Consider the following 22,899-nt stretch of genomic DNA (forward strand, 5'->3'; position numbering starts at 1 on the left):
CAACAGTTTAACAGAATGCCACAGACTAATCAACCAAACTTTTTGGGTTGGGTTCTCTTTTATAGTCTGCAGGCATTAAATGAAAGAAGTCAGTGTTCCAGCAGAAGGAGACAACGTTTCAGAAAAGGCATTGTAGCAAACCAAAAAAGAAATTTTAAGCGCAGCAGAGTAACCAGCGCACATACCTGTTAGCTCAGGTGAGTTTAAAAGGCTGCTGTTGATAACAAGGGCATTTGCTAAATAGATGGTGTGTGTGCAACAATATACTGAAAGGTCAATTATATTGTGCAGCTTATCTCACCACCTTTAGTTATTTAGGTGAAAGCTCCAAAATGCTTGCCTAATATGTCTGTTTATCCAAAAGGAAGTAAAAAGGGAGAGCTAGAAAGATAGCATTGCATCACATTACATGGCAATGCAATGCACAGTTGCTGAAGTTGAACCAAAATGAGCTTGTAATCTGGCTTCTGCAACTTTGAACATGAAAAATCCAATGAGGAGAAGAAAAGCAAAGCCAAAGAGTCCATCCCAAAATCCGACAAACAAGCAAAATGAACAAAAAACATTGAATTCAATTCTTTCTGATTTTAGAAACTGCATTAAAGAAGGGGTGCACCGGTCCTGGAGATACTGCAATACCAGGTCAATGCGTGGAGTGGACAGAGCAAGCTCTTTTTCCATCTCCCTGTTCTAAAAATCCATTTAATATATGGTCCCCAGATAGGGGACGTATCAGATATTAAACTGATAAGAACAGATACTACACTTGATCTTAGCCAAAAGGCCGAGAAGCGATAACCAGAATTGGTTTCAAACTACGGAGCCACCCAAGGATCCTGAAAAGTCCATTTGTGGAGATGAGCTCCTGGACTCCCGTTAAGAAGACATGTTGTCAACCTCTAGATCCCTTACATGCCTGCACTTTTCGGCTTGCTGCTGCTGCAATCCACGCGTTTTAGATCTGCATAACTCCACCTCTTTAAACACAGCACCTTCACCCCCTGCTGTTCCCACCCGCCTCAACACCGTTGGAAGGGAGGAGAACCAATTAAGGCGGGGGGTGGGGTGGAACGAGCAGCTGTCTACCCTTAGCAGGAGGGCTCCTGATTACATACCTCTCCTGCTGCTGCTGCTGCTGGCTGTCCAGCAGCAGACTGAAGGTGGCTGCTGCTGTGCACAGGTATATAAAGGCTCAGAGCCTATTATGACACGCGCAGCCAGCGTTCCATTGCCACATTCCATCTACTGCAGGCAGGATACCTGGCTGGCTGAATGTCGCTGAGAAGCTCACAGAGACCGCCATAAGCAACAGTTTAACAGAATGCCACAGACTAATCAACCAAACTTTTTGGGTTGGGTTCTCTTTTATAGTCTGCAGGCATTAAATGAAAGAAGTCAGTGTTCCAGCAGAAGGAGACAACGTTTCAGAAAAGGCATTGTAGCAAACCAAAAAAGAAATTTTAAGCGCAGCAGAGTAACCAGCGCACATACCTGTTAGCTCAGGTGAGTTTAAAAGGCTGCTGTTGATAACAAGGGCATTTGCTAAATAGATGGTGTGTGTGCAACAATATACTGAAAGGTCAATTATATTGTGCAGCTTATCTCACCACCTGTAGTTATTTAGGTGAAAGCTCCAAAATGCTTGCCTAATATGTCTGTTTATCCAAAAGGAAGTAAAAAGGGAGAGCTAGAAAGATAGCATTGCATCACATTACATGGCAATGCAATGCACAGTTGCTGAAGTTGAACCAAAATGAGCTTGTAATCTGGCTTCTGCAACTTTGAACATGAAAAATCCAATGAGGAGAAGAAAAGCAAAGCCAAAGAGTCCATCCCAAAATCCGACAAACAAGCAAAATGAACAAAAAACATTGAATTCAATTCTTTCTGATTTTAGAAACTGCATTAAAGAAGGGGTGCACCGGTCCTGGAGATACTGCAATACCAGGTCAATGCGTGGAGTGGACAGAGCAAGCTCTTTTTCCATCTCCCTGTTCTAAAAATCCATTTAATATATGGTCCCCAGATAGGGGACGTATCAGATATTAAACTGATAAGAACAGATACTACACTTGATCTTAGCCAAAAGGCCGAGAAGCGATAACCAGAATTGGTTTCAAACTACGGAGCCACCCAAGGATCCTGAAAAGTCCATTTGTGGAGATGAGCTCCTGGACTCCCGTTAAGAAGACATGTTGTCAACCTCTAGATCCCTTACATGCCTGCACTTTTCGGCTTGCTGCTGCTGCAATCCACGCGTTTTAGATCTGCATAACTCCACCTCTTTAAACACAGCACCTTCACCCCCTGCTGTTCCCACCCGCCTCAACACCGTTGGAAGGGAGGAGAACCAATTAAGGCGGGGGGTGGGGTGGAACGAGCAGCTGTCTACCCTTAGCAGGAGGGCTCCTGATTACATACCTCTCCTGCTGCTGCTGCTGCTGGCTGTCCAGCAGCAGACTGAAGGTGGCTGCTGCTGTGCACAGGTATATCAAGGCTCAGAGCCTATTATGACACGCGCAGCCAGCGTTCCATTGCCACATTCCATCTACTGCAGGCAGGATACCTGGCTGGCTGAATGTCGCTGAGAAGCTCACAGAGACCGCCATAAGCAACAGTTTAACAGAATGCCACAGACTAATCAACCAAACTTTTTGGGTTGGGTTCTCTTTTATAGTCTGCAGGCATTAAATGAAAGAAGTCAGTGTTCCAGCAGAAGGAGACAACGTTTCAGAAAAGGCATTGTAGCAAACCAAAAAAGAAATTTTAAGCGCAGCAGAGTAACCAGCGCACATACCTGTTAGCTCAGGTGAGTTTAAAAGGCTGCTGTTGATAACAAGGGCATTTGCTAAATAGATGGTGTGTGTGCAACAATATACTGAAAGGTCAATTATATTGTGCAGCTTATCTCACCACCTGTAGTTATTTAGGTGAAAGCTCCAAAATGCTTGCCTAATATGTCTGTTTATCCAAAAGGAAGTAAAAAGGGAGAGCTAGAAAGATAGCATTGCATCACATTACATGGCAATGCAATGCACAGTTGCTGAAGTTGAACCAAAATGAGCTTGTAATCTGGCTTCTGCAACTTTGAACATGAAAAATCCAATGAGGAGAAGAAAAGCAAAGCCAAAGAGTCCATCCCAAAATCCGACAAACAAGCAAAATGAACAAAAAACATTGAATTCAATTCTTTCTGATTTTAGAAACTGCATTAAAGAAGAGGTGCACCGGTCCTGGAGATACTGCAATACCAGGTCAATGCGTGGAGTGGACAGAGCAAGCTCTTTTTCCATCTCCCTGTTCTAAAAATCCATTTAATATATGGTCCCCAGATAGGGGACGTATCAGATATTAAACTGATAAGAACAGATACTACACTTGATCTTAGCCAAAAGGCCGAGAAGCGATAACCAGAATTGGTTTCAAACTACGGAGCCACCCAAGGATCCTGAAAAGTCCATTTGTGGAGATGAGCTCCTGGACTCCCGTTAAGAAGACATGTTGTCAACCTCTAGATCCCTTACATGCCTGCACTTTTCGGCTTGCTGCTGCTGCAATCCACGCGTTTTAGATCTGCATAACTCCACCTCTTTAAACACAGCACCTTCACCCCCTGCTGTTCCCACCCGCCTCAACACCGTTGGAAGGGAGGAGAACCAATTAAGGCGGGGGGTGGGGTGGAACGAGCAGCTGTCTACCCTTAGCAGGAGGGCTCCTGATTACATACCTCTCCTGCTGCTGCTGCTGGCTGTCCAGCAGCAGACTGAAGGTGGCTGCTGCTGTGCACAGGTATATAAAGGCTCAGAGCCTATTATGACACGCGCAGCCAGCGTTCCATTGCCACATTCCATCTACTGCAGGCAGGATACCTGGCTGGCTGAATGTCGCTGAGAAGCTCACAGAGACCGCCATAAGCAACAGTTTAACAGAATGCCACAGACTAATCAACCAAACTTTTTGGGTTGGGTTCTCTTTTATAGTCTGCAGGCATTAAATGAAAGAAGTCAGTGTTCCAGCAGAAGGAGACAACGTTTCAGAAAAGGCATTGTAGCAAACCAAAAAAGAAATTTTAAGCGCAGCAGAGTAACCAGCGCACATACCTGTTAGCTCAGGTGAGTTTAAAAGGCTGCTGTTGATAACAAGGGCATTTGCTAAATAGATGGTGTGTGTGCAACAATATACTGAAAGGTCAATTATATTGTGCAGCTTATCTCACCACCTGTAGTTATTTAGGTGAAAGCTCCAAAATGCTTGCCTAATATGTCTGTTTATCCAAAAGGAAGTAAAAAGGGAGAGCTAGAAAGATAGCATTGCATCACATTACATGGCAATGCAATGCACAGTTGCTGAAGTTGAACCAAAATGAGCTTGTAATCTGGCTTCTGCAACTTTGAACATGAAAAATCCAATGAGGAGAAGAAAAGCAAAGCCAAAGAGTCCATCCCAAAATCCGACAAACAAGCAAAATGAACAAAAAACATTGAATTCAATTCTTTCTGATTTTAGAAACTGCATTAAAGAAGGGGTGCACCGGTCCTGGAGATACTGCAATACCAGGTCAATGCGTGGAGTGGACAGAGCAAGCTCTTTTTCCATCTCCCTGTTCTAAAAATCCATTTAATATATGGTCCCCAGATAGGGGACGTATCAGATATTAAACTGATAAGAACAGATACTACACTTGATCTTAGCCAAAAGGCCGAGAAGCGATAACCAGAATTGGTTTCAAACTACGGAGCCACCCAAGGATCCTGAAAAGTCCATTTGTGGAGATGAGCTCCTGGACTCCCGTTAAGAAGACATGTTGTCAACCTCTAGATCCCTTACATGCCTGCACTTTTCGGCTTGCTGCTGCTGCAATCCACGCGTTTTAGATCTGCATAACTCCACCTCTTTAAACACAGCACCTTCACCCCCTGCTGTTCCCACCCGCCTCAACACCGTTGGAAGGGAGGAGAACCAATTAAGGCGGGGGGTGGGGTGGAACGAGCAGCTGTCTACCCTTAGCAGGAGGGCTCCTGATTACATACCTCTCCTGCTGCTGCTGCTGCTGCTGGCTGTCCAGCAGCAGACTGAAGGTGGCTGCTGCTGTGCACAGGTATATAAAGGCTCAGAGCCTATTATGACACGCGCAGCCAGCGTTCCATTGCCACATTCCATCTACTGCAGGCAGGATACCTGGCTGGCTGAATGTCGCTGAGAAGCTCACAGAGACCGCCATAAGCAACAGTTTAACAGAATGCCACAGACTAATCAACCAAACTTTTTGGGTTGGGTTCTCTTTTATAGTCTGCAGGCATTAAATGAAAGAAGTCAGTGTTCCAGCAGAAGGAGACAACGTTTCAGAAAAGGCATTGTAGCAAACCAAAAAAGAAATTTTAAGCGCAGCAGAGTAACCAGCGCACATACCTGTTAGCTCAGGTGAGTTTAAAAGGCTGCTGTTGATAACAAGGGCATTTGCTAAATAGATGGTGTGTGTGCAACAATATACTGAAAGGTCAATTATATTGTGCAGCTTATCTCACCACCTGTAGTTATTTAGGTGAAAGCTCCAAAATGCTTGCCTAATATGTCTGTTTATCCAAAAGGAAGTAAAAAGGGAGAGCTAGAAAGATAGCATTGCATCACATTACATGGCAATGCAATGCACAGTTGCTGAAGTTGAACCAAAATGAGCTTGTAATCTGGCTTCTGCAACTTTGAACATGAAAAATCCAATGAGGAGAGGAAAAGCAAAGCCAAAGAGTCCATCCCAAAATCCGACAAACAAGCAAAATGAACAAAAAACATTGAATTCAATTCTTTCTGATTTTAGAAACTGCATTAAAGAAGGGGTGCACCGGTCCTGGAGATACTGCAATACCAGGTCAATGCGTGGAGTGGACAGAGCAAGCTCTTTTTCCATCTCCCTGTTCTAAAAATCCATTTAATATATGGTCCCCAGATAGGGGACGTATCAGATATTAAACTGATAAGAACAGATACTACACTTGATCTTAGCCAAAAGGCCGAGAAGCGATAACCAGAATTGGTTTCAAACTACGGAGCCACCCAAGGATCCTGAAAAGTCCATTTGTGGAGATGAGCTCCTGGACTCCCGTTAAGAAGACATGTTGTCAACCTCTAGATCCCTTACATGCCTGCACTTTTCGGCTTGCTGCTGCTGCAATCCACGCGTTTTAGATCTGCATAACTCCACCTCTTTAAACACAGCACCTTCACCCCCTGCTGTTCCCACCCGCCTCAACACCGTTGGAAGGGAGGAGAACCAATTAAGGCGGGGGGTGGGGTGGAACGAGCAGCTGTCTACCCTTAGCAGGAGGGCTCCTGATTACATACCTCTCCTGCTGCTGCTGCTGCTGCTGGCTGTCCAGCAGCAGACTGAAGGTGGCTGCTGCTGTGCACAGGTATATAAAGGCTCAGAGCCTATTATGACACGCGCAGCCAGCGTTCCATTGCCACATTCCATCTACTGCAGGCAGGATACCTGGCTGGCTGAATGTCGCTGAGAAGCTCACAGAGACCGCCATAAGCAACAGTTTAACAGAATGCCACAGACTAATCAACCAAACTTTTTGGGTTGGGTTCTCTTTTATAGTCTGCAGGCATTAAATGAAAGAAGTCAGTGTTCCAGCAGAAGGAGACAACGTTTCAGAAAAGGCATTGTAGCAAACCAAAAAAGAAATTTTAAGCGCAGCAGAGTAACCAGCGCACATACCTGTTAGCTCAGGTGAGTTTAAAAGGCTGCTGTTGATAACAAGGGCATTTGCTAAATAGATGGTGTGTGTGCAACAATATACTGAAAGGTCAATTATATTGTGCAGCTTATCTCACCACCTGTAGTTATTTAGGTGAAAGCTCCAAAATGCTTGACTAATATGTCTGTTTATCCAAAAGGAAGTAAAAAGGGAGAGCTAGAAAGATAGCATTGCATCACATTACATGGCAATGCAATGCACAGTTGCTGAAGTTGAACCAAAATGAGCTTGTAATCTGGCTTCTGCAACTTTGAACATGAAAAATCCAATGAGGAGAAGAAAAGCAAAGCCAAAGAGTCCATCCCAAAATCCGACAAACAAGCAAAATGAACAAAAAACATTGAATTCAATTCTTTCTGATTTTAGAAACTGCATTAAAGAAGGGGTGCACCGGTCCTGGAGATACTGCAATACCAGGTCAATGCGTGGAGTGGACAGAGCAAGCTCTTTTTCCATCTCCCTGTTCTAAAAATCCATTTAATATATGGTCCCCAGATAGGGGACGTATCAGATATTAAACTGATAAGAACAGATACTACACTTGATCTTAGCCAAAAGGCCGAGAAGCGATAACCAGAATTGGTTTCAAACTACGGAGCCACCCAAGGATCCTGAAAAGTCCATTTGTGGAGATGAGCTCCTGGACTCCCGTTAAGAAGACATGTTGTCAACCTCTAGATCCCTTACATGCCTGCACTTTTCGGCTTGCTGCTGCTGCAATCCACGCGTTTTAGATCTGCATAACTCCACCTCTTTAAACACAGCACCTTCACCCCCTGCTGTTCCCACCCGCCTCAACACCGTTGGAAGGGAGGAGAACCAATTAAGGCGGGGGGTGGGGTGGAACGAGCAGCTGTCTACCCTTAGCAGGAGGGCTCCTGATTACATACCTCTCCTGCTGCTGCTGCTGCTGGCTGTCCAGCAGCAGACTGAAGGTGGCTGCTGCTGTGCACAGGTATATAAAGGCTCAGAGCCTATTATGACACGCGCAGCCAGCGTTCCATTGCCACATTCCATCTACTGCAGGCAGGATACCTGGCTGGCTGAATGTCGCTGAGAAGCTCACAGAGACCGCCATAAGCAACAGTTTAACAGAATGCCACAGACTAATCAACCAAACTTTTTGGGTTGGGTTCTCTTTTATAGTCTGCAGGCATTAAATGAAAGAAGTCAGTGTTCCAGCAGAAGGAGACAACGTTTCAGAAAAGGCATTGTAGCAAACCAAAAAAGAAATTTTAAGCGCAGCAGAGTAACCAGCGCACATACCTGTTAGCTCAGGTGAGTTTAAAAGGCTGCTGTTGATAACAAGGGCATTTGCTAAATAGATGGTGTGTGTGCAACAATATACTGAAAGGTCAATTATATTGTGCAGCTTATCTCACCACCTGTAGTTATTTAGGTGAAAGCTCCAAAATGCTTGCCTAATATGTCTGTTTATCCAAAAGGAAGTAAAAAGGGAGAGCTAGAAAGATAGCATTGCATCACATTACATGGCAATGCAATGCACAGTTGCTGAAGTTGAACCAAAATGAGCTTGTAATCTGGCTTCTGCAACTTTGAACATGAAAAATCCAATGAGGAGAAGAAAAGCAAAGCCAAAGAGTCCATCCCAAAATCTGACAAACAAGCAAAATGAACAAAAAACATTGAATTCAATTCTTTCTGATTTTAGAAACTGCATTAAAGAAGGAGTGCACCGGTCCTGGAGTTACTGCAATACCAGGTCAATGCGTGGAGTGGACAGAGCAAGCTCTTTTTCCATCTCCCTGTTCTAAAAATCCATTTAATATATGGTCCCCAGATAGGGGACGTATCAGATATTAAACTGATAAGAACAGATACTACACTTGATCTTAGCCAAAAGGCCGAGAAGCGATAACCAGAATTGGTTTCAAACTACGGAGCCACCCAACGATCCTGAAAAGTCCATTTGTGGAGATGAGCTCCTGGACTCCCGTTAAGAAGACATGTTGTCAACCTCTAGATCCCTTACATGCCTGCACTTTTCGGCTTGCTGCTGCTGCAATCCACGCGTTTTAGATCTGCATAACTCCACCTCTTTAAACACAGCACCTTCACCCCCTGCTGTTCCCACCCGCCTCAACACCGTTGGAAGGGAGGAGAACCAATTAAGGCGGGGGGTGGGGTGGAACGAGCAGCTGTCTACCCTTAGCAGGAGGGCTCCTGATTACATACCTCTCCTGCTGCTGCTGCTGCTGGCTGTCCAGCAGCAGACTGAAGGTGGCTGCTGCTGTGCACAGGTATATAAAGGCTCAGAGCCTATTATGACACGCGCAGCCAGCGTTCCATTGCCACATTCCATCTACTGCAGGCAGGATACCTGACTGGCTGAATGTCGCTGAGAAGCTCACAGAGACCGCCATAAGCAACAGTTTAACAGAATGCCACAGACTAATCAACCAAACTTTTTGGGTTGGGTTCTCTTTTATAGTCTGCAGGCATTAAATGAAAGAAGTCAGTGTTCCAGCAGAAGGAGACAACGTTTCAGAAAAGGCATTGTAGCAAACCAAAAAAGAAATTTTAAGCGCAGCAGAGTAACCAGCGCACATACCTGTTAGCTCAGGTGAGTTTAAAAGGCTGCTGTTGATAACAAGGGCATTTGCTAAATAGATGGTGTGTGTGCAACAATATACTGAAAGGTCAATTATATTGTGCAGCTTATCTCACCACCTGTAGTTATTTAGGTGAAAGCTCCAAAATGCTTGCCTAATATGTCTGTTTATCCAAAAGGAAGTAAAAAGGGAGAGCTAGAAAGATAGCATTGCATCACATTACATGGCAATGCAATGCACAGTTGCTGAAGTTGAACCAAAATGAGCTTGTAATCTGGCTTCTGCAACTTTGAACATGAAAAATCCAATGAGGAGAGGAAAAGCAAAGCCAAAGAGTCCATCCCAAAATCCGACAAACAAGCAAAATGAACAAAAAACATTGAATTCAATTCTTTCTGATTTTAGAAACTGCATTAAAGAAGGGGTGCACCGGTCCTGGAGATACTGCAATACCAGGTCAATGCGTGGAGTGGACAGAGCAAGCTCTTTTTCCATCTCCCTGTTCTAAAAATCCATTTAATATATGGTCCCCAGATAGGGGACGTATCAGATATTAAACTGATAAGAACAGATACTACACTTGATCTTAGCCAAAAGGCCGAGAAGCGATAACCAGAATTGGTTTCAAACTACGGAGCCACCCAAGGATCCTGAAAAGTCCATTTGTGGAGATGAGCTCCTGGACTCCCGTTAAGAAGACATGTTGTCAACCTCTAGATCCCTTACATGCCTGCACTTTTCGGCTTGCTGCTGCTGCAATCCACGCGTTTTAGATCTGCATAACTCCACCTCTTTAAACACAGCACCTTCACCCCCTGCTGTTCCCACCCGCCTCAACACCGTTGGAAGGGAGGAGAACCAATTAAGGCGGGGGGTGGGGTGGAACGAGCAGCTGTCTACCCTTAGCAGGAGGGCTCCTGATTACATACCTCTCCTGCTGCTGCTGCTGCTGCTGGCTGTCCAGCAGCAGACTGAAGGTGGCTGCTGCTGTGCACAGGTATATAAAGGCTCAGAGCCTATTATGACACGCGCAGCCAGCGTTCCATTGCCACATTCCATCTACTGCAGGCAGGATACCTGGCTGGCTGAATGTCGCTGAGAAGCTCACAGAGACCGCCATAAGCAACAGTTTAACAGAATGCCACAGACTAATCAACCAAACTTTTTGGGTTGGGTTCTCTTTTATAGTCTGCAGGCATTAAATGAAAGAAGTCAGTGTTCCAGCAGAAGGAGACAACGTTTCAGAAAAGGCATTGTAGCAAACCAAAAAAGAAATTTTAAGCGCAGCAGAGTAACCAGCGCACATACCTGTTAGCTCAGGTGAGTTTAAAAGGCTGCTGTTGATAACAAGGGCATTTGCTAAATAGATGGTGTGTGTGCAACAATATACTGAAAGGTCAATTATATTGTGCAGCTTATCTCACCACCTGTAGTTATTTAGGTGAAAGCTCCAAAATGCTTGACTAATATGTCTGTTTATCCAAAAGGAAGTAAAAAGGGAGAGCTAGAAAGATAGCATTGCATCACATTACATGGCAATGCAATGCACAGTTGCTGAAGTTGAACCAAAATGAGCTTGTAATCTGGCTTCTGCAACTTTGAACATGAAAAATCCAATGAGGAGAAGAAAAGCAAAGCCAAAGAGTCCATCCCAAAATCCGACAAACAAGCAAAATGAACAAAAAACATTGAATTCAATTCTTTCTGATTTTAGAAACTGCATTAAAGAAGGGGTGCACCGGTCCTGGAGATACTGCAATACCAGGTCAATGCGTGGAGTGGACAGAGCAAGCTCTTTTTCCATCTCCCTGTTCTAAAAATCCATTTAATATATGGTCCCCAGATAGGGGACGTATCAGATATTAAACTGATAAGAACAGATACTACACTTGATCTTAGCCAAAAGGCCGAGAAGCGATAACCAGAATTGGTTTCAAACTACGGAGCCACCCAAGGATCCTGAAAAGTCCATTTGTGGAGATGAGCTCCTGGACTCCCGTTAAGAAGACATGTTGTCAACCTCTAGATCCCTTACATGCCTGCACTTTTCGGCTTGCTGCTGCTGCAATCCACGCGTTTTAGATCTGCATAACTCCACCTCTTTAAACACAGCACCTTCACCCCCTGCTGTTCCCACCCGCCTCAACACCGTTGGAAGGGAGGAGAACCAATTAAGGCGGGGGGTGGGGTGGAACGAGCAGCTGTCTACCCTTAGCAGGAGGGCTCCTGATTACATACCTCTCCTGCTGCTGCTGCTGCTGGCTGTCCAGCAGCAGACTGAAGGTGGCTGCTGCTGTGCACAGGTATATAAAGGCTCAGAGCCTATTATGACACGCGCAGCCAGCGTTCCATTGCCACATTCCATCTACTGCAGGCAGGATACCTGGCTGGCTGAATGTCGCTGAGAAGCTCACAGAGACCGCCATAAGCAACAGTTTAACAGAATGCCACAGACTAATCAACCAAACTTTTTGGGTTGGGTTCTCTTTTATAGTCTGCAGGCATTAAATGAAAGAAGTCAGTGTTCCAGCAGAAGGAGACAACGTTTCAGAAAAGGCATTGTAGCAAACCAAAAAAGAAATTTTAAGCGCAGCAGAGTAACCAGCGCACATACCTGTTAGCTCAGGTGAGTTTAAAAGGCTGCTGTTGATAACAAGGGCATTTGCTAAATAGATGGTGTGTGTGCAACAATATACTGAAAGGTCAATTATATTGTGCAGCTTATCTCACCACCTGTAGTTATTTAGGTGAAAGCTCCAAAATGCTTGCCTAATATGTCTGTTTATCCAAAAGGAAGTAAAAAGGGAGAGCTAGAAAGATAGCATTGCATCACATTACATGGCAATGCAATGCACAGTTGCTGAAGTTGAACCAAAATGAGCTTGTAATCTGGCTTCTGCAACTTTGAACATGAAAAATCCAATGAGGAGAAGAAAAGCAAAGCCAAAGAGTCCATCCCAAAATCTGACAAACAAGCAAAATGAACAAAAAACATTGAATTCAATTCTTTCTGATTTTAGAAACTGCATTAAAGAAGGAGTGCACCGGTCCTGGAGTTACTGCAATACCAGGTCAATGCGTGGAGTGGACAGAGCAAGCTCTTTTTCCATCTCCCTGTTCTAAAAATCCATTTAATATATGGTCCCCAGATAGGGGACGTATCAGATATTAAACTGATAAGAACAGATACTACACTTGATCTTAGCCAAAAGGCCGAGAAGCGATAACCAGAATTGGTTTCAAACTACGGAGCCACCCAACGATCCTGAAAAGTCCATTTGTGGAGATGAGCTCCTGGACTCCCGTTAAGAAGACATGTTGTCAACCTCTAGATCCCTTACATGCCTGCACTTTTCGGCTTGCTGCTGCTGCAATCCACGCGTTTTAGATCTGCATAACTCCACCTCTTTAAACACAGCACCTTCACCCCCTGCTGTTCCCACCCGCCTCAACACCGTTGGAAGGGAGGAGAACCAATTAAGGCGGGGGGTGGGGTGGAACGAGCAGCTGTCTACCCTTAGCAGGAGGGCTCCTGATTACATACCTCTCCTGCTGCTGCTGCTGCTGGCTGTCCAGCAGCAGACTGAAGGTGGCTGCTGCTGTGCACAGGTATATAAAGGCTCAGAGCCTATTATGACACGCGCAGCCAGCGTTCCATTGCCACATTCCATCTACTGCAGGCAGGATACCTGACTGGCTGAATGTCGCTGAGAAGCTCACAGAGACCGCCATAAGCAACAGTTTAACAGAATGCCACAGACTAATCAACCAAACTTTTTGGGTTGGGTTCTCTTTTATAGTCTGCAGGCATTAAATGAAAGAAGTCAGTGTTCCAGCAGAAGGAGACAACGTTTCAGAAAAGGCATTGTAGCAAACCAAAAAAGAAATTTTAAGCGCAGCAGAGTAACCAGCGCACATACCTGTTAGCTCAGGTGAGTTTAAAAGGCTGCTGTTGATAACAAGGGCATTTGCTAAATAGATGGTGTGTGTGCAACAATATACTGAAAGGTCAATTATATTGTGCAGCTTATCTCACCACCTGTAGTTATTTAGGTGAAAGCTCCAAAATGCTTGCCTAATATGTCTGTTTATCCAAAAGGAAGTAAAAAGGGAGAGCTAGAAAGATAGCATTGCATCACATTACATGGCAATGCAATGCACAGTTGCTGAAGTTGAACCAAAATGAGCTTGTAATCTGGCTTCTGCAACTTTGAACATGAAAAATCCAATGAGGAGAAGAAAAGCAAAGCCAAAGAGTCCATCCCAAAATCCGACAAACAAGCAAAATGAACAAAAAACATTGAATTCAATTCTTTCTGATTTTAGAAACTGCATTAAAGAAGGGGTGCACCGGTCCTGGAGATACTGCAATACCAGGTCAATGCGTGGAGTGGACAGAGCAAGCTCTTTTTCCATCTCCCTGTTCTAAAAATCCATTTAATATATGGTCCCCAGATAGGGGACGTATCAGATATTAAACTGATAAGAACAGATACTACACTTGATCTTAGCCAAAAGGCCGAGAAGCGATAACCAGAATTGGTTTCAAACTACGGAGCCACCCAAGGATCCTGAAAAGTCCATTTGTGGAGATGAGCTCCTGGACTCCCGTTAAGAAGACATGTTGTCAACCTCTAGATCCCTTACATGCCTGCACTTTTCGGCTTGCTGCTGCTGCAATCCACGCGTTTTAGATCTGCATAACTCCACCTCTTTAAACACAGCACCTTCACCCCCTGCTGTTCCCACCCGCCTCAACACCGTTGGAAGGGAGGAGAACCAATTAAGGCGGGGGGTGGGGTGGAACGAGCAGCTGTCTACCCTTAGCAGGAGGGCTCCTGATTACATACCTCTCCTGCTGCTGCTGCTGCTGGCTGTCCAGCAGCAGACTGAAGGTGGCTGCTGCTGTGCACAGGTATATAAAGGCTCAGAGCCTATTATGACACGCGCAGCCAGCGTTCCATTGCCACATTCCATCTACTGCAGGCAGGATACCTGGCTGGCTGAATGTCGCTGAGAAGCTCACAGAGACCGCCATAAGCAACAGTTTAACAGAATGCCACAGACTAATCAACCAAACTTTTTGGGTTGGGTTCTCTTTTATAGTCTGCAGGCATTAAATGAAAGAAGTCAGTGTTCCAGCAGAAGGAGACAACGTTTCAGAAAAGGCATTGTAGCAAACCAAAAAAGAAATTTTAAGTGCAGCAGAGTAACCAGCGCACATACCTGCTAGCTCAGGTGAGTTTAAAAGGCTGCTGTTGATAACAAGGGCATTTGCTAAATAGATGGTGTGTGTGCAACAATATACTGAAAGGTCAATTATATTGTGCAGCTTATCTCACCACCTGTAGTTATTTAGGTGAAAGCTCCAAAATGCTTGCCTAATATGTCTGTTTATCCAAAAGGAAGTAAAAAGGGAGAGCTAGAAAGATAGCATTGCATCACATTACATGGCAATGCAATGCACAGTTGCTGAAGTTGAACCAAAATGAGCTTGTAATCTGGCTTCTGCAACTTTGAACATGAAAAATCCAATGAGGAGAAGAAAAGCAAAGCCAAAGAGTCCATCCCAAAATCCGACAAACAAGCAAAATGAACAAAAAACATTGAATTCAATTCTTTCTGATTTTAGAAACTGCATTAAAGAAGGGGTGCACCGGTCCTGGAGATACTGCAATACCAGGTCAATGCGTGGAGTGGACAGAGCAAGCTCTTTTTCCATCTCCCTGTTCTAAAAATCCATTTAATATATGGTCCCCAGATAGGGGACGTATCAGATATTAAACTGATAAGAACAGATACTACACTTGATCTTAGCCAAAAGGCCGAGAAGCGATAACCAGAATTGGTTTCAAACTACGGAGCCACCCAAGGATCCTGAAAAGTCCATTTGTGGAGATGAGCTCCTGGACTCCCGTTAAGAAGACATGTTGTCAACCTCTAGATCCCTTACATGCCTGCACTTTTCGGCTTGCTGCTGCTGCAATCCACGCGTTTTAGATCTGCATAACTCCACCTCTTTAAACACAGCACCTTCACCCCCTGCTGTTCCCACCCGCCTCAACACCGTTGGAAGGGAGGAGAACCAATTAAGACGGGGGGTGGGGTGGAACGAGCAGCTGTCTACCCTTAGCAGGAGGGCTCCTGATTACATACCTCTCCTGCTGCTGCTGCTGCTGGCTGTCCAGCAGCAGACTGAAGGTGGCTGCTGCTGTGCACAGGTATATAAAGGCTCAGAGCCTATTATGACACGCGCAGCCAGCGTTCCATTGCCACATTCCATCTACTGCAGGCAGGATACCTGGCTGGCTGAATGTCGCTGAGAAGCTCACAGAGACCGCCATAAGCAACAGTTTAACAGAATGCCACAGACTAATCAACCAAACTTTTTGGGTTGGGTTCTCTTTTATAGTCTGCAGGCATTAAATGAAAGAAGTCAGTGTTCCAGCAGAAGGAGACAACGTTTCAGAAAAGGCATTGTAGCAAACCAAAAAAGAAATTTTAAGCGCAGCAGAGTAACCAGCGCACATACCTGTTAGCTCAGGTGAGTTTAAAAGGCTGCTGTTGATAACAAGGGCATTTGCTAAATAGATGGTGTGTGTGCAACAATATACTGAAAGGTCAATTATATTGTGCAGCTTATCTCACCACCTGTAGTTATTTAGGTGAAAGCTCCAAAATGCTTGCCTAATATGTCTGTTTATCCAAAAGGAAGTAAAAAGGGAGAGCTAGAAAGATAGCATTGCATCACATTACATGGCAATGCAATGCACAGTTGCTGAAGTTGAACCAAAATGAGCTTGTAATCTGGCTTCTGCAACTTTGAACATGAAAAATCCAATGAGGAGAAGAAAAGCAAAGCCAAAGAGTCCATCCCAAAATCCGACAAACAAGCAAAATGAACAAAAAACATTGAATTCAATTCTTTCTGATTTTAGAAACTGCATTAAAGAAGGGGTGCACCGGTCCTGGAGATACTGCAATACCAGGTCAATGCGTGGAGTGGACAGAGCAAGCTCTTTTTCCATCTCCCTGTTCTAAAAATCCATTTAATATATGGTCCCCAGATAGGGGACGTATCAGATATTAAACTGATAAGAACAGATTTTTTTTTTTTTTTTCTTTTTTTTTTTTTTAGCCCGAATTCGTGTACAAAACCCGAGTGCGCTTAAAAAAGTGACAAGTGCCACAAAAAAAGTGCACTAGGATGCTGGTCTTCTTGAAACCCTCTCCAAAAGGAGAAGGGTCCCCCAAACCATTCCCCGTCCCTCCGAGCCAAAAGGCCACAGCGAGGATCAGGGACAAAAAGCCACCTCCAGCCGAAGCCAGAGGCGACCCAATCTTACCCCCAGCACCTGCCCGAGTTCTCACCCGAGCAAGGCACTGGGAGCCAAACACTGTGCTCCCCTCCCGGAAGAGGGGAGCCAACAACGCTCTCCTCCCGAAAGAGGAGAGCCAGGGGGGTTCAGGGGGGAGCGGAACCTGATGGCCACACACTCCCCCCCTAGACCTGCCAAGAGAGGAACCCGTAAGGGAACCGCATCCCGACAAAATCCTAGTAGGACGTGACACACGTGAATAAGTGGACACACAGTGACAAAGAAATTAAATAAATAGTGAAGGTTTCACAGTATAATACTGCCCGGACCTTCGACCGGGAATTGAAAAATTCCCCATCCTAAGGCCAGAAGGCCCGGAATAAGGGTGTGTGCGAAGAAAGAAAATTTGAAGTGCTTGTGCAAATGTGCCATAAACTCAAGTGGGGTTCCCAATCCCAGTGAGTTAAGGCACCCCAGGGTCACCACTCCTGGGGCACTTCACACTTCGGGCTTTCGATCTTCCCCGGCCCAATGGCGTCGATCCTGGGGGGCCATGCTTTCCACCAGATGACTATATTAGCCACCTGGCGTACTAACAAGCGCCTAAACCCCAGTGTGCATAATGTATCAATCTACTAGGGCGGCCAACATCCAAAACCGCCTTTTCAAAAGATACTACACTTGATCTTAGCCAAAAGGCCGAGAAGCGATAACCAGAATTGGTTTCAAACTACGGAGCCACCCAAGGATCCTGAAAAGTCCATTTGTGGAGATGAGCTCCTGGACTCCCGTTAAGAAGACATGTTGTCAACCTCTAGATCCCTTACATGCCTGCACTTTTCGGCTTGCTGCTGCTGCAATCCACGCGTTTTAGATCTGCATAACTCCACCTCTTTAAACACAGCACCTTCACCCCCTGCTGTTCCCACCCGCCTCAACACCGTTGGAAGGGAGGAGAACCAATTAAGGCGGGGGGTGGGGTGGAACGAGCAGCTGTCTACCCTTAGCAGGAGGGCTCCTGATTACATACCTCTCCTGCTGCTGCTGCTGCTGGCTGTCCAGCAGCAGACTGAAGGTGGCTGCTGCTGTGCACAGGTATATAAAGGCTCAGAGCCTATTATGACACGCGCAGCCAGCGTTCCATTGCCACATTCCATCTACTGCAGGCAGGATACCTGGCTGGCTGAATGTCGCTGAGAAGCTCACAGAGACCGCCATAAGCAACAGTTTAACAGAATGCCACAGACTAATCAACCAAACTTTTTGGGTTGGGTTCTCTTTTATAGTCTGCAGGCATTAAATGAAAGAAGTCAGTGTTCCAGCAGAAGGAGACAACGTTTCAGAAAAGGCATTGTAGCAAACCAAAAAAGAAATTTTAAGCGCAGCAGAGTAACCAGCGCACATACCTGTTAGCTCAGGTGAGTTTAAAAGGCTGCTGTTGATAACAAGGGCATTTGCTAAATAGATGGTGTGTGTGCAACAATATACTGAAAGGTCAATTATATTGTGCAGCTTATCTCACCACCTGTAGTTATTTAGGTGAAAGCTCCAAAATGCTTGCCTAATATGTCTGTTTATCCAAAAGGAAGTAAAAAGGGAGAGCTAGAAAGATAGCATTGCATCACATTACATGGCAATGCAATGCACAGTTGCTGAAGTTGAACCAAAATGAGCTTGTAATCTGGCTTCTGCAACTTTGAACATGAAAAATCCAATGAGGAGAAGAAAAGCAAAGCCAAAGAGTCCATCCCAAAATCCGACAAACAAGCAAAATGAACAAAAAACATTGAATTCAATTCTTTCTGATTTTAGAAACTGCATTAAAGAAGGGGTGCACCGGTCCTGGAGATACAGCAATTCCAGGTCAATGCGTGGAGTGGACAGAGCAAGCTCTTTTTCCATCTCCCTGTTCTAAAAATCCATTTAATATATGGTCCCCAGATAGGGGACGTATCAGATATTAAACTGATAAGAACAGATACTACACTTGATCTTAGCCAAAAGGCCGAGAAGCGATAACCAGAATTGGTTTCAAACTACGGAGCCACCCAAGGATCCTGAAAAGTCCATTTGTGGAGATGAGCTCCTGGACTCCCGTTAAGAAGACATGTTGTCAACCTCTAGATCCCTTACATGCCTGCACTTTTCGGCTTGCTGCTGCTGCAATCCACGCGTTTTAGATCTGCATAACTCCACCTCTTTAAACACAGCACCTTCACCCCCTGCTGTTCCCACCCGCCTCAACACCGTTGGAAGGGAGGAGAACCAATTAAGGCGGGGGGTGGGGTGGAACGAGCAGCTGTCTACCCTTAGCAGGAGGGCTCCTGATTACATACCTCTCCTGCTGCTGCTGCTGCTGGCTGTCCAGCAGCAGACTGAAGGTGGCTGCTGCTGTGCACAGGTATATAAAGGCTCAGAGCCTATTATGACACGCGCAGCCAGCGTTCCATTGCCACATTCCATCTACTGCAGGCAGGATACCTGGCTGGCTGAATGTCGCTGAGAAGCTCACAGAGACCGCCATAAGCAACAGTTTAACAGAATGCCACAGACTAATCAACCAAACTTTTTGGGTTGGGTTCTCTTTTATAGTCTGCAGGCATTAAATGAAAGAAGTCAGTGTTCCAGCAGAAGGAGACAACGTTTCAGAAAAGGCATTGTAGCAAACCAAAAAAGAAATTTTAAGCGCAGCAGAGTAACCAGCGCACATACCTGTTAGCTCAGGTGAGTTTAAAAGGCTGCTGTTGATAACAAGGGCATTTGCTAAATAGATGGTGTGTGTGCAACAATATACTGAAAGGTCAATTATATTGTGCAGCTTATCTCACCACCTGTAGTTATTTAGGTGAAAGCTCCAAAATGCTTGCCTAATATGTCTGTTTATCCAAAAGGAAGTAAAAAGGGAGAGCTAGAAAGATAGCATTGCATCACATTACATGGCAATGCAATGCACAGTTGCTGAAGTTGAACCAAAATGAGCTTGTAATCTGGCTTCTGCAACTTTGAACATGAAAAATCCAATGAGGAGAAGAAAAGCAAAGCCAAAGAGTCCATCCCAAAATCCGACAAACAAGCAAAATGAACAAAAAACATTGAATTCAATTCTTTCTGATTTTAGAAACTGCATTAAAGAAGGGGTGCACCGGTCCTGGAGATACTGCAATACCAGGTCAATGCGTGGAGTGGACAGAGCAAGCTCTTTTTCCATCTCCCTGTTCTAAAAATCCATTTAATATATGGTCCCCAGATAGGGGACGTATCAGATATTAAACTGATAAGAACAGATACTACACTTGATCTTAGCCAAAAGGCCGAGAAGCGATAACCAGAATTGGTTTCAAACTACGGAGCCACCCAAGGATCCTGAAAAGTCCATTTGTGGAGATGAGCTCCTGGACTCCCGTTAAGAAGACATGTTGTCAACCTCTAGATCCCTTACATGCCTGCACTTTTCGGCTTGCTGCTGCTGCAATCCACGCGTTTTAGATCTGCATAACTCCACCTCTTTAAACACAGCACCTTCACCCCCTGCTGTTCCCACCCGCCTCAACACCGTTGGAAGGGAGGAGAACCAATTAAGGCGGGGGGTGGGGTGGAACGAGCAGCTGTCTACCCTTAGCAGGAGGGCTCCTGATTACATACCTCTCCTGCTGCTGCTGCTGCTGGCTGTCCAGCAGCAGACTGAAGGTGGCTGCTGCTGTGCACAGGTATATAAAGGCTCAGAGCCTATTATGACACGCGCAGCCAGCGTTCCATTGCCACATTCCATCTACTGCAGGCAGGATACCTGGCTGGCTGAATGTCGCTGAGAAGCTCACAGAGACCGCCATAAGCAACAGTTTAACAGAATGCCACAGACTAATCAACCAAACTTTTTGGGTTGGGTTCTCTTTTATAGTCTGCAGGCATTAAATGAAAGAAGTCAGTGTTCCAGCAGAAGGAGACAACGTTTCAGAAAAGGCATTGTAGCAAACCAAAAAAGAAATTTTAAGCGCAGCAGAGTAACCAGCGCACATACCTGTTAGCTTAGGTGAGTTTAAAAGGCTGCTGTTGATAACAAGGGCATTTGCTAAATAGATGGTGTGTGTGCAACAATATACTGAAAGGTCAATTATATTGTGCAGCTTATCTCACCACCTGTAGTTATTTAGGTGAAAGCTCCAAAATGCTTGCCTAATATGTCTGTTTATCCAAAAGGAAGTAAAAAGGGAGAGCTAGAAAGATAGCATTGCATCACATTACATGGCAATGCAATGCACAGTTGCTGAAGTTGAACCAAAATGAGCTTGTAATCTGGCTTCTGCAACTTTGAACATGAAAAATCCAATGAGGAGAAGAAAAGCAAAGCCAAAGAGTCCATCCCAAAATCCGACAAACAAGCAAAATGAACAAAAAACATTGAATTCAATTCTTTCTGATTTTAGAAACTGCATTAAAGAAGGGGTGCACCGGTCCTGGAGATACTGCAATACCAGGTCAATGCGTGGAGTGGACAGAGCAAGCTCTTTTTCCATCTCCCTGTTCTAAAAATCCATTTAATATATGGTCCCCAGATAGGGGACGTATCAGATATTAAACTGATAAGAACAGATACTACACTTGATCTTAGCCAAAAGGCCGAGAAGCGATAACCAGAATTGGTTTCAAACTACGGAGCCACCCAAGGATCCTGAAAAGTCCATTTGTGGAGATGAGCTCCTGGACTCCCGTTAAGAAGACATGTTGTCAACCTCTAGATCCCTTACATGCCTGCACTTTTCGGCTTGCTGCTGCTGCAATCCACGCGTTTTAGATCTGCATAACTCCACCTCTTTAAACACAGCACCTTCACCCCCTGCTGTTCCCACCCGCCTCAACACCGTTGGAAGGGAGGAGAACCAATTAAGGCGGGGGGTGGGGTGGAACGAGCAGCTGTCTACCCTTAGCAGGAGGGCTCCTGATTACATACCTCTCCTGCTGCTGCTGCTGCTGGCTGTCCAGCAGCAGACTGAAGGTGGCTGCTGCTGTGCACAGGTATATAAAGGCTCAGAGCCTATTATGACACGCGCAGCCAGCGTTCCATTGCCACATTCCATCTACTGCAGGCAGGATACCTGGCTGGCTGAATGTCGCTGAGAAGCTCACAGAGACCGCCATAAGCAACAGTTTAACAGAATGCCACAGACTAATCAACCAAACTTTTTGGGTTGGGTTCTCTTTTATAGTCTGCAGGCATTAAATGAAAGAAGTCAGTGTTCCAGCAGAAGGAGACAACGTTTCAGAAAAGGCATTGTAGCAAACCAAAAAAGAAATTTTAAGCGCAGCAGAGTAACCAGCGCACATACCTGTTAGCTCAGGTGAGTTTAAAAGGCTGCTGTTGATAACAAGGGCATTTGCTAAATAGATGGTGTGTGTGCAACAATATACTGAAAGGTCAATTATATTGTGCAGCTTATCTCACCACCTGTAGTTATTTAGGTGAAAGCTCCAAAATGCTTGCCTAATATGTCTGTTTATCCAAAAGGAAGTAAAAAGGGAGAGCTAGAAAGATAGCATTGCATCACATTACATGGCAATGCAATGCACAGTTGCTGAAGTTGAACCAAAATGAGCTTGTAATCTGGCTTCTGCAACTTTGAACATGAAAAATCCAATGAGGAGAAGAAAAGCAAAGCCAAAGAGTCCATCCCAAAATCCGACAAACAAGCAAAATGAACAAAAAACATTGAATTCAATTCTTTCTGATTTTAGAAACTGCATTAAAGAAGGGGTGCACCGGTCCTGGAGATACTGCAATACCAGGTCAATGCGTGGAGTGGACAGAGCAAGCTCTTTTTCCATCTCCCTGTTCTAAAAATCCATTTAATATATGGTCCCCAGATAGGGGACGTATCAGATATTAAACTGATAAGAACAGATTTTTTTTTTTAATTGAATGCGTCAGAAGACGCGACATAAATTAAATTCCATTTGCATGGATAACCAAAAAAATGTCGCCTACGCCTTCATCATCCGAATTCAACTTTTTGTTTTTTTTAAGAAAATTTAATGATAATTAATAAATAAAACATAACATAACATATCCTTACATCAACAACAAAAAACTTCCAACAAAAACATCAACTCAACATTTTTCTTCTTCCACGTTTCTTCTTCCTCCATGACATGTCCAACAATTTCCAGTCAAAACCTTGCAGCAAAATCTTTTCATCTTCTTCAGCTTCAGCACTGGTATCAACACAATCCTGCATTACTTTCTCTTTTCCCTTA

The 22,899-nt window shown here is 44.8% G+C and overlaps 16 non-coding genes and 2 pseudogenes across 16 annotated transcripts; all 18 read right to left on the reverse strand.

Moving 5' to 3' along the window:
- Positions 1 to 605: 605 nt before the first annotated feature.
- LOC141239682 (U2 spliceosomal RNA) lies at positions 606 to 796 on the reverse strand. The gene has a single exon (XR_012305035.1). It is a non-coding gene; the product is annotated as a U2 spliceosomal RNA (small nuclear RNA).
- Positions 797 to 1,911: 1,115 nt separating this feature from the next.
- Positions 1,912 to 2,102, reverse strand: LOC141239683 (U2 spliceosomal RNA). The gene has a single exon (XR_012305036.1). It is a non-coding gene; the product is annotated as a U2 spliceosomal RNA (small nuclear RNA).
- A 1,115-nt stretch (positions 2,103 to 3,217) lies between these two features.
- LOC141239822 (U2 spliceosomal RNA) lies at positions 3,218 to 3,408 on the reverse strand. Its single transcript, XR_012305171.1, has one exon. It is a non-coding gene; the product is annotated as a U2 spliceosomal RNA (small nuclear RNA).
- A 1,112-nt stretch (positions 3,409 to 4,520) lies between these two features.
- Positions 4,521 to 4,711, reverse strand: LOC141239684 (U2 spliceosomal RNA). The gene has a single exon (XR_012305037.1). It is a non-coding gene; the product is annotated as a U2 spliceosomal RNA (small nuclear RNA).
- A 1,118-nt stretch (positions 4,712 to 5,829) lies between these two features.
- Positions 5,830 to 6,020, reverse strand: LOC141239685 (U2 spliceosomal RNA). Its single transcript, XR_012305038.1, has one exon. It is a non-coding gene; the product is annotated as a U2 spliceosomal RNA (small nuclear RNA).
- A 1,118-nt stretch (positions 6,021 to 7,138) lies between these two features.
- Positions 7,139 to 7,329, reverse strand: LOC141239687 (U2 spliceosomal RNA). The gene has a single exon (XR_012305039.1). It is a non-coding gene; the product is annotated as a U2 spliceosomal RNA (small nuclear RNA).
- Positions 7,330 to 8,444: 1,115 nt separating this feature from the next.
- On the reverse strand, positions 8,445 to 8,635 carry LOC141239840 (U2 spliceosomal RNA). Its single transcript, XR_012305188.1, has one exon. It is a non-coding gene; the product is annotated as a U2 spliceosomal RNA (small nuclear RNA).
- A 1,115-nt stretch (positions 8,636 to 9,750) lies between these two features.
- LOC141239688 (U2 spliceosomal RNA) lies at positions 9,751 to 9,941 on the reverse strand. Its single transcript, XR_012305040.1, has one exon. It is a non-coding gene; the product is annotated as a U2 spliceosomal RNA (small nuclear RNA).
- Positions 9,942 to 11,059: 1,118 nt separating this feature from the next.
- Positions 11,060 to 11,250, reverse strand: LOC141239689 (U2 spliceosomal RNA). The gene has a single exon (XR_012305041.1). It is a non-coding gene; the product is annotated as a U2 spliceosomal RNA (small nuclear RNA).
- A 1,115-nt stretch (positions 11,251 to 12,365) lies between these two features.
- Positions 12,366 to 12,556, reverse strand: LOC141239841 (U2 spliceosomal RNA). Its single transcript, XR_012305189.1, has one exon. It is a non-coding gene; the product is annotated as a U2 spliceosomal RNA (small nuclear RNA).
- Positions 12,557 to 13,671: 1,115 nt separating this feature from the next.
- Positions 13,672 to 13,862, reverse strand: LOC141239691 (U2 spliceosomal RNA). Its single transcript, XR_012305043.1, has one exon. It is a non-coding gene; the product is annotated as a U2 spliceosomal RNA (small nuclear RNA).
- A 1,115-nt stretch (positions 13,863 to 14,977) lies between these two features.
- Positions 14,978 to 15,168, reverse strand: LOC141239692 (U2 spliceosomal RNA). Its single transcript, XR_012305044.1, has one exon. It is a non-coding gene; the product is annotated as a U2 spliceosomal RNA (small nuclear RNA).
- A 1,115-nt stretch (positions 15,169 to 16,283) lies between these two features.
- Positions 16,284 to 16,509, reverse strand: LOC141239936 (U2 spliceosomal RNA; annotated as a pseudogene).
- Positions 16,510 to 17,269: 760 nt separating this feature from the next.
- On the reverse strand, positions 17,270 to 17,361 carry LOC141239959 (U2 spliceosomal RNA; annotated as a pseudogene).
- A 1,115-nt stretch (positions 17,362 to 18,476) lies between these two features.
- Positions 18,477 to 18,667, reverse strand: LOC141239850 (U2 spliceosomal RNA). Its single transcript, XR_012305197.1, has one exon. It is a non-coding gene; the product is annotated as a U2 spliceosomal RNA (small nuclear RNA).
- A 1,115-nt stretch (positions 18,668 to 19,782) lies between these two features.
- On the reverse strand, positions 19,783 to 19,973 carry LOC141239693 (U2 spliceosomal RNA). Its single transcript, XR_012305045.1, has one exon. It is a non-coding gene; the product is annotated as a U2 spliceosomal RNA (small nuclear RNA).
- Positions 19,974 to 21,088: 1,115 nt separating this feature from the next.
- On the reverse strand, positions 21,089 to 21,279 carry LOC141239694 (U2 spliceosomal RNA). Its single transcript, XR_012305046.1, has one exon. It is a non-coding gene; the product is annotated as a U2 spliceosomal RNA (small nuclear RNA).
- A 1,115-nt stretch (positions 21,280 to 22,394) lies between these two features.
- Positions 22,395 to 22,585, reverse strand: LOC141239910 (U2 spliceosomal RNA). The gene has a single exon (XR_012305254.1). It is a non-coding gene; the product is annotated as a U2 spliceosomal RNA (small nuclear RNA).
- Between the last annotated feature and the right edge of the window lie 314 nt (positions 22,586 to 22,899).

This window comes from Phyllobates terribilis, unplaced genomic scaffold, assembly GCF_046119375.1.
Source record: "Phyllobates terribilis strain yellow unplaced genomic scaffold, ASM4611937v1 Scaffold_779__1_contigs__length_684578, whole genome shotgun sequence".
Lineage (NCBI taxonomy): Eukaryota > Metazoa > Chordata > Amphibia > Anura > Dendrobatidae > Phyllobates > Phyllobates terribilis.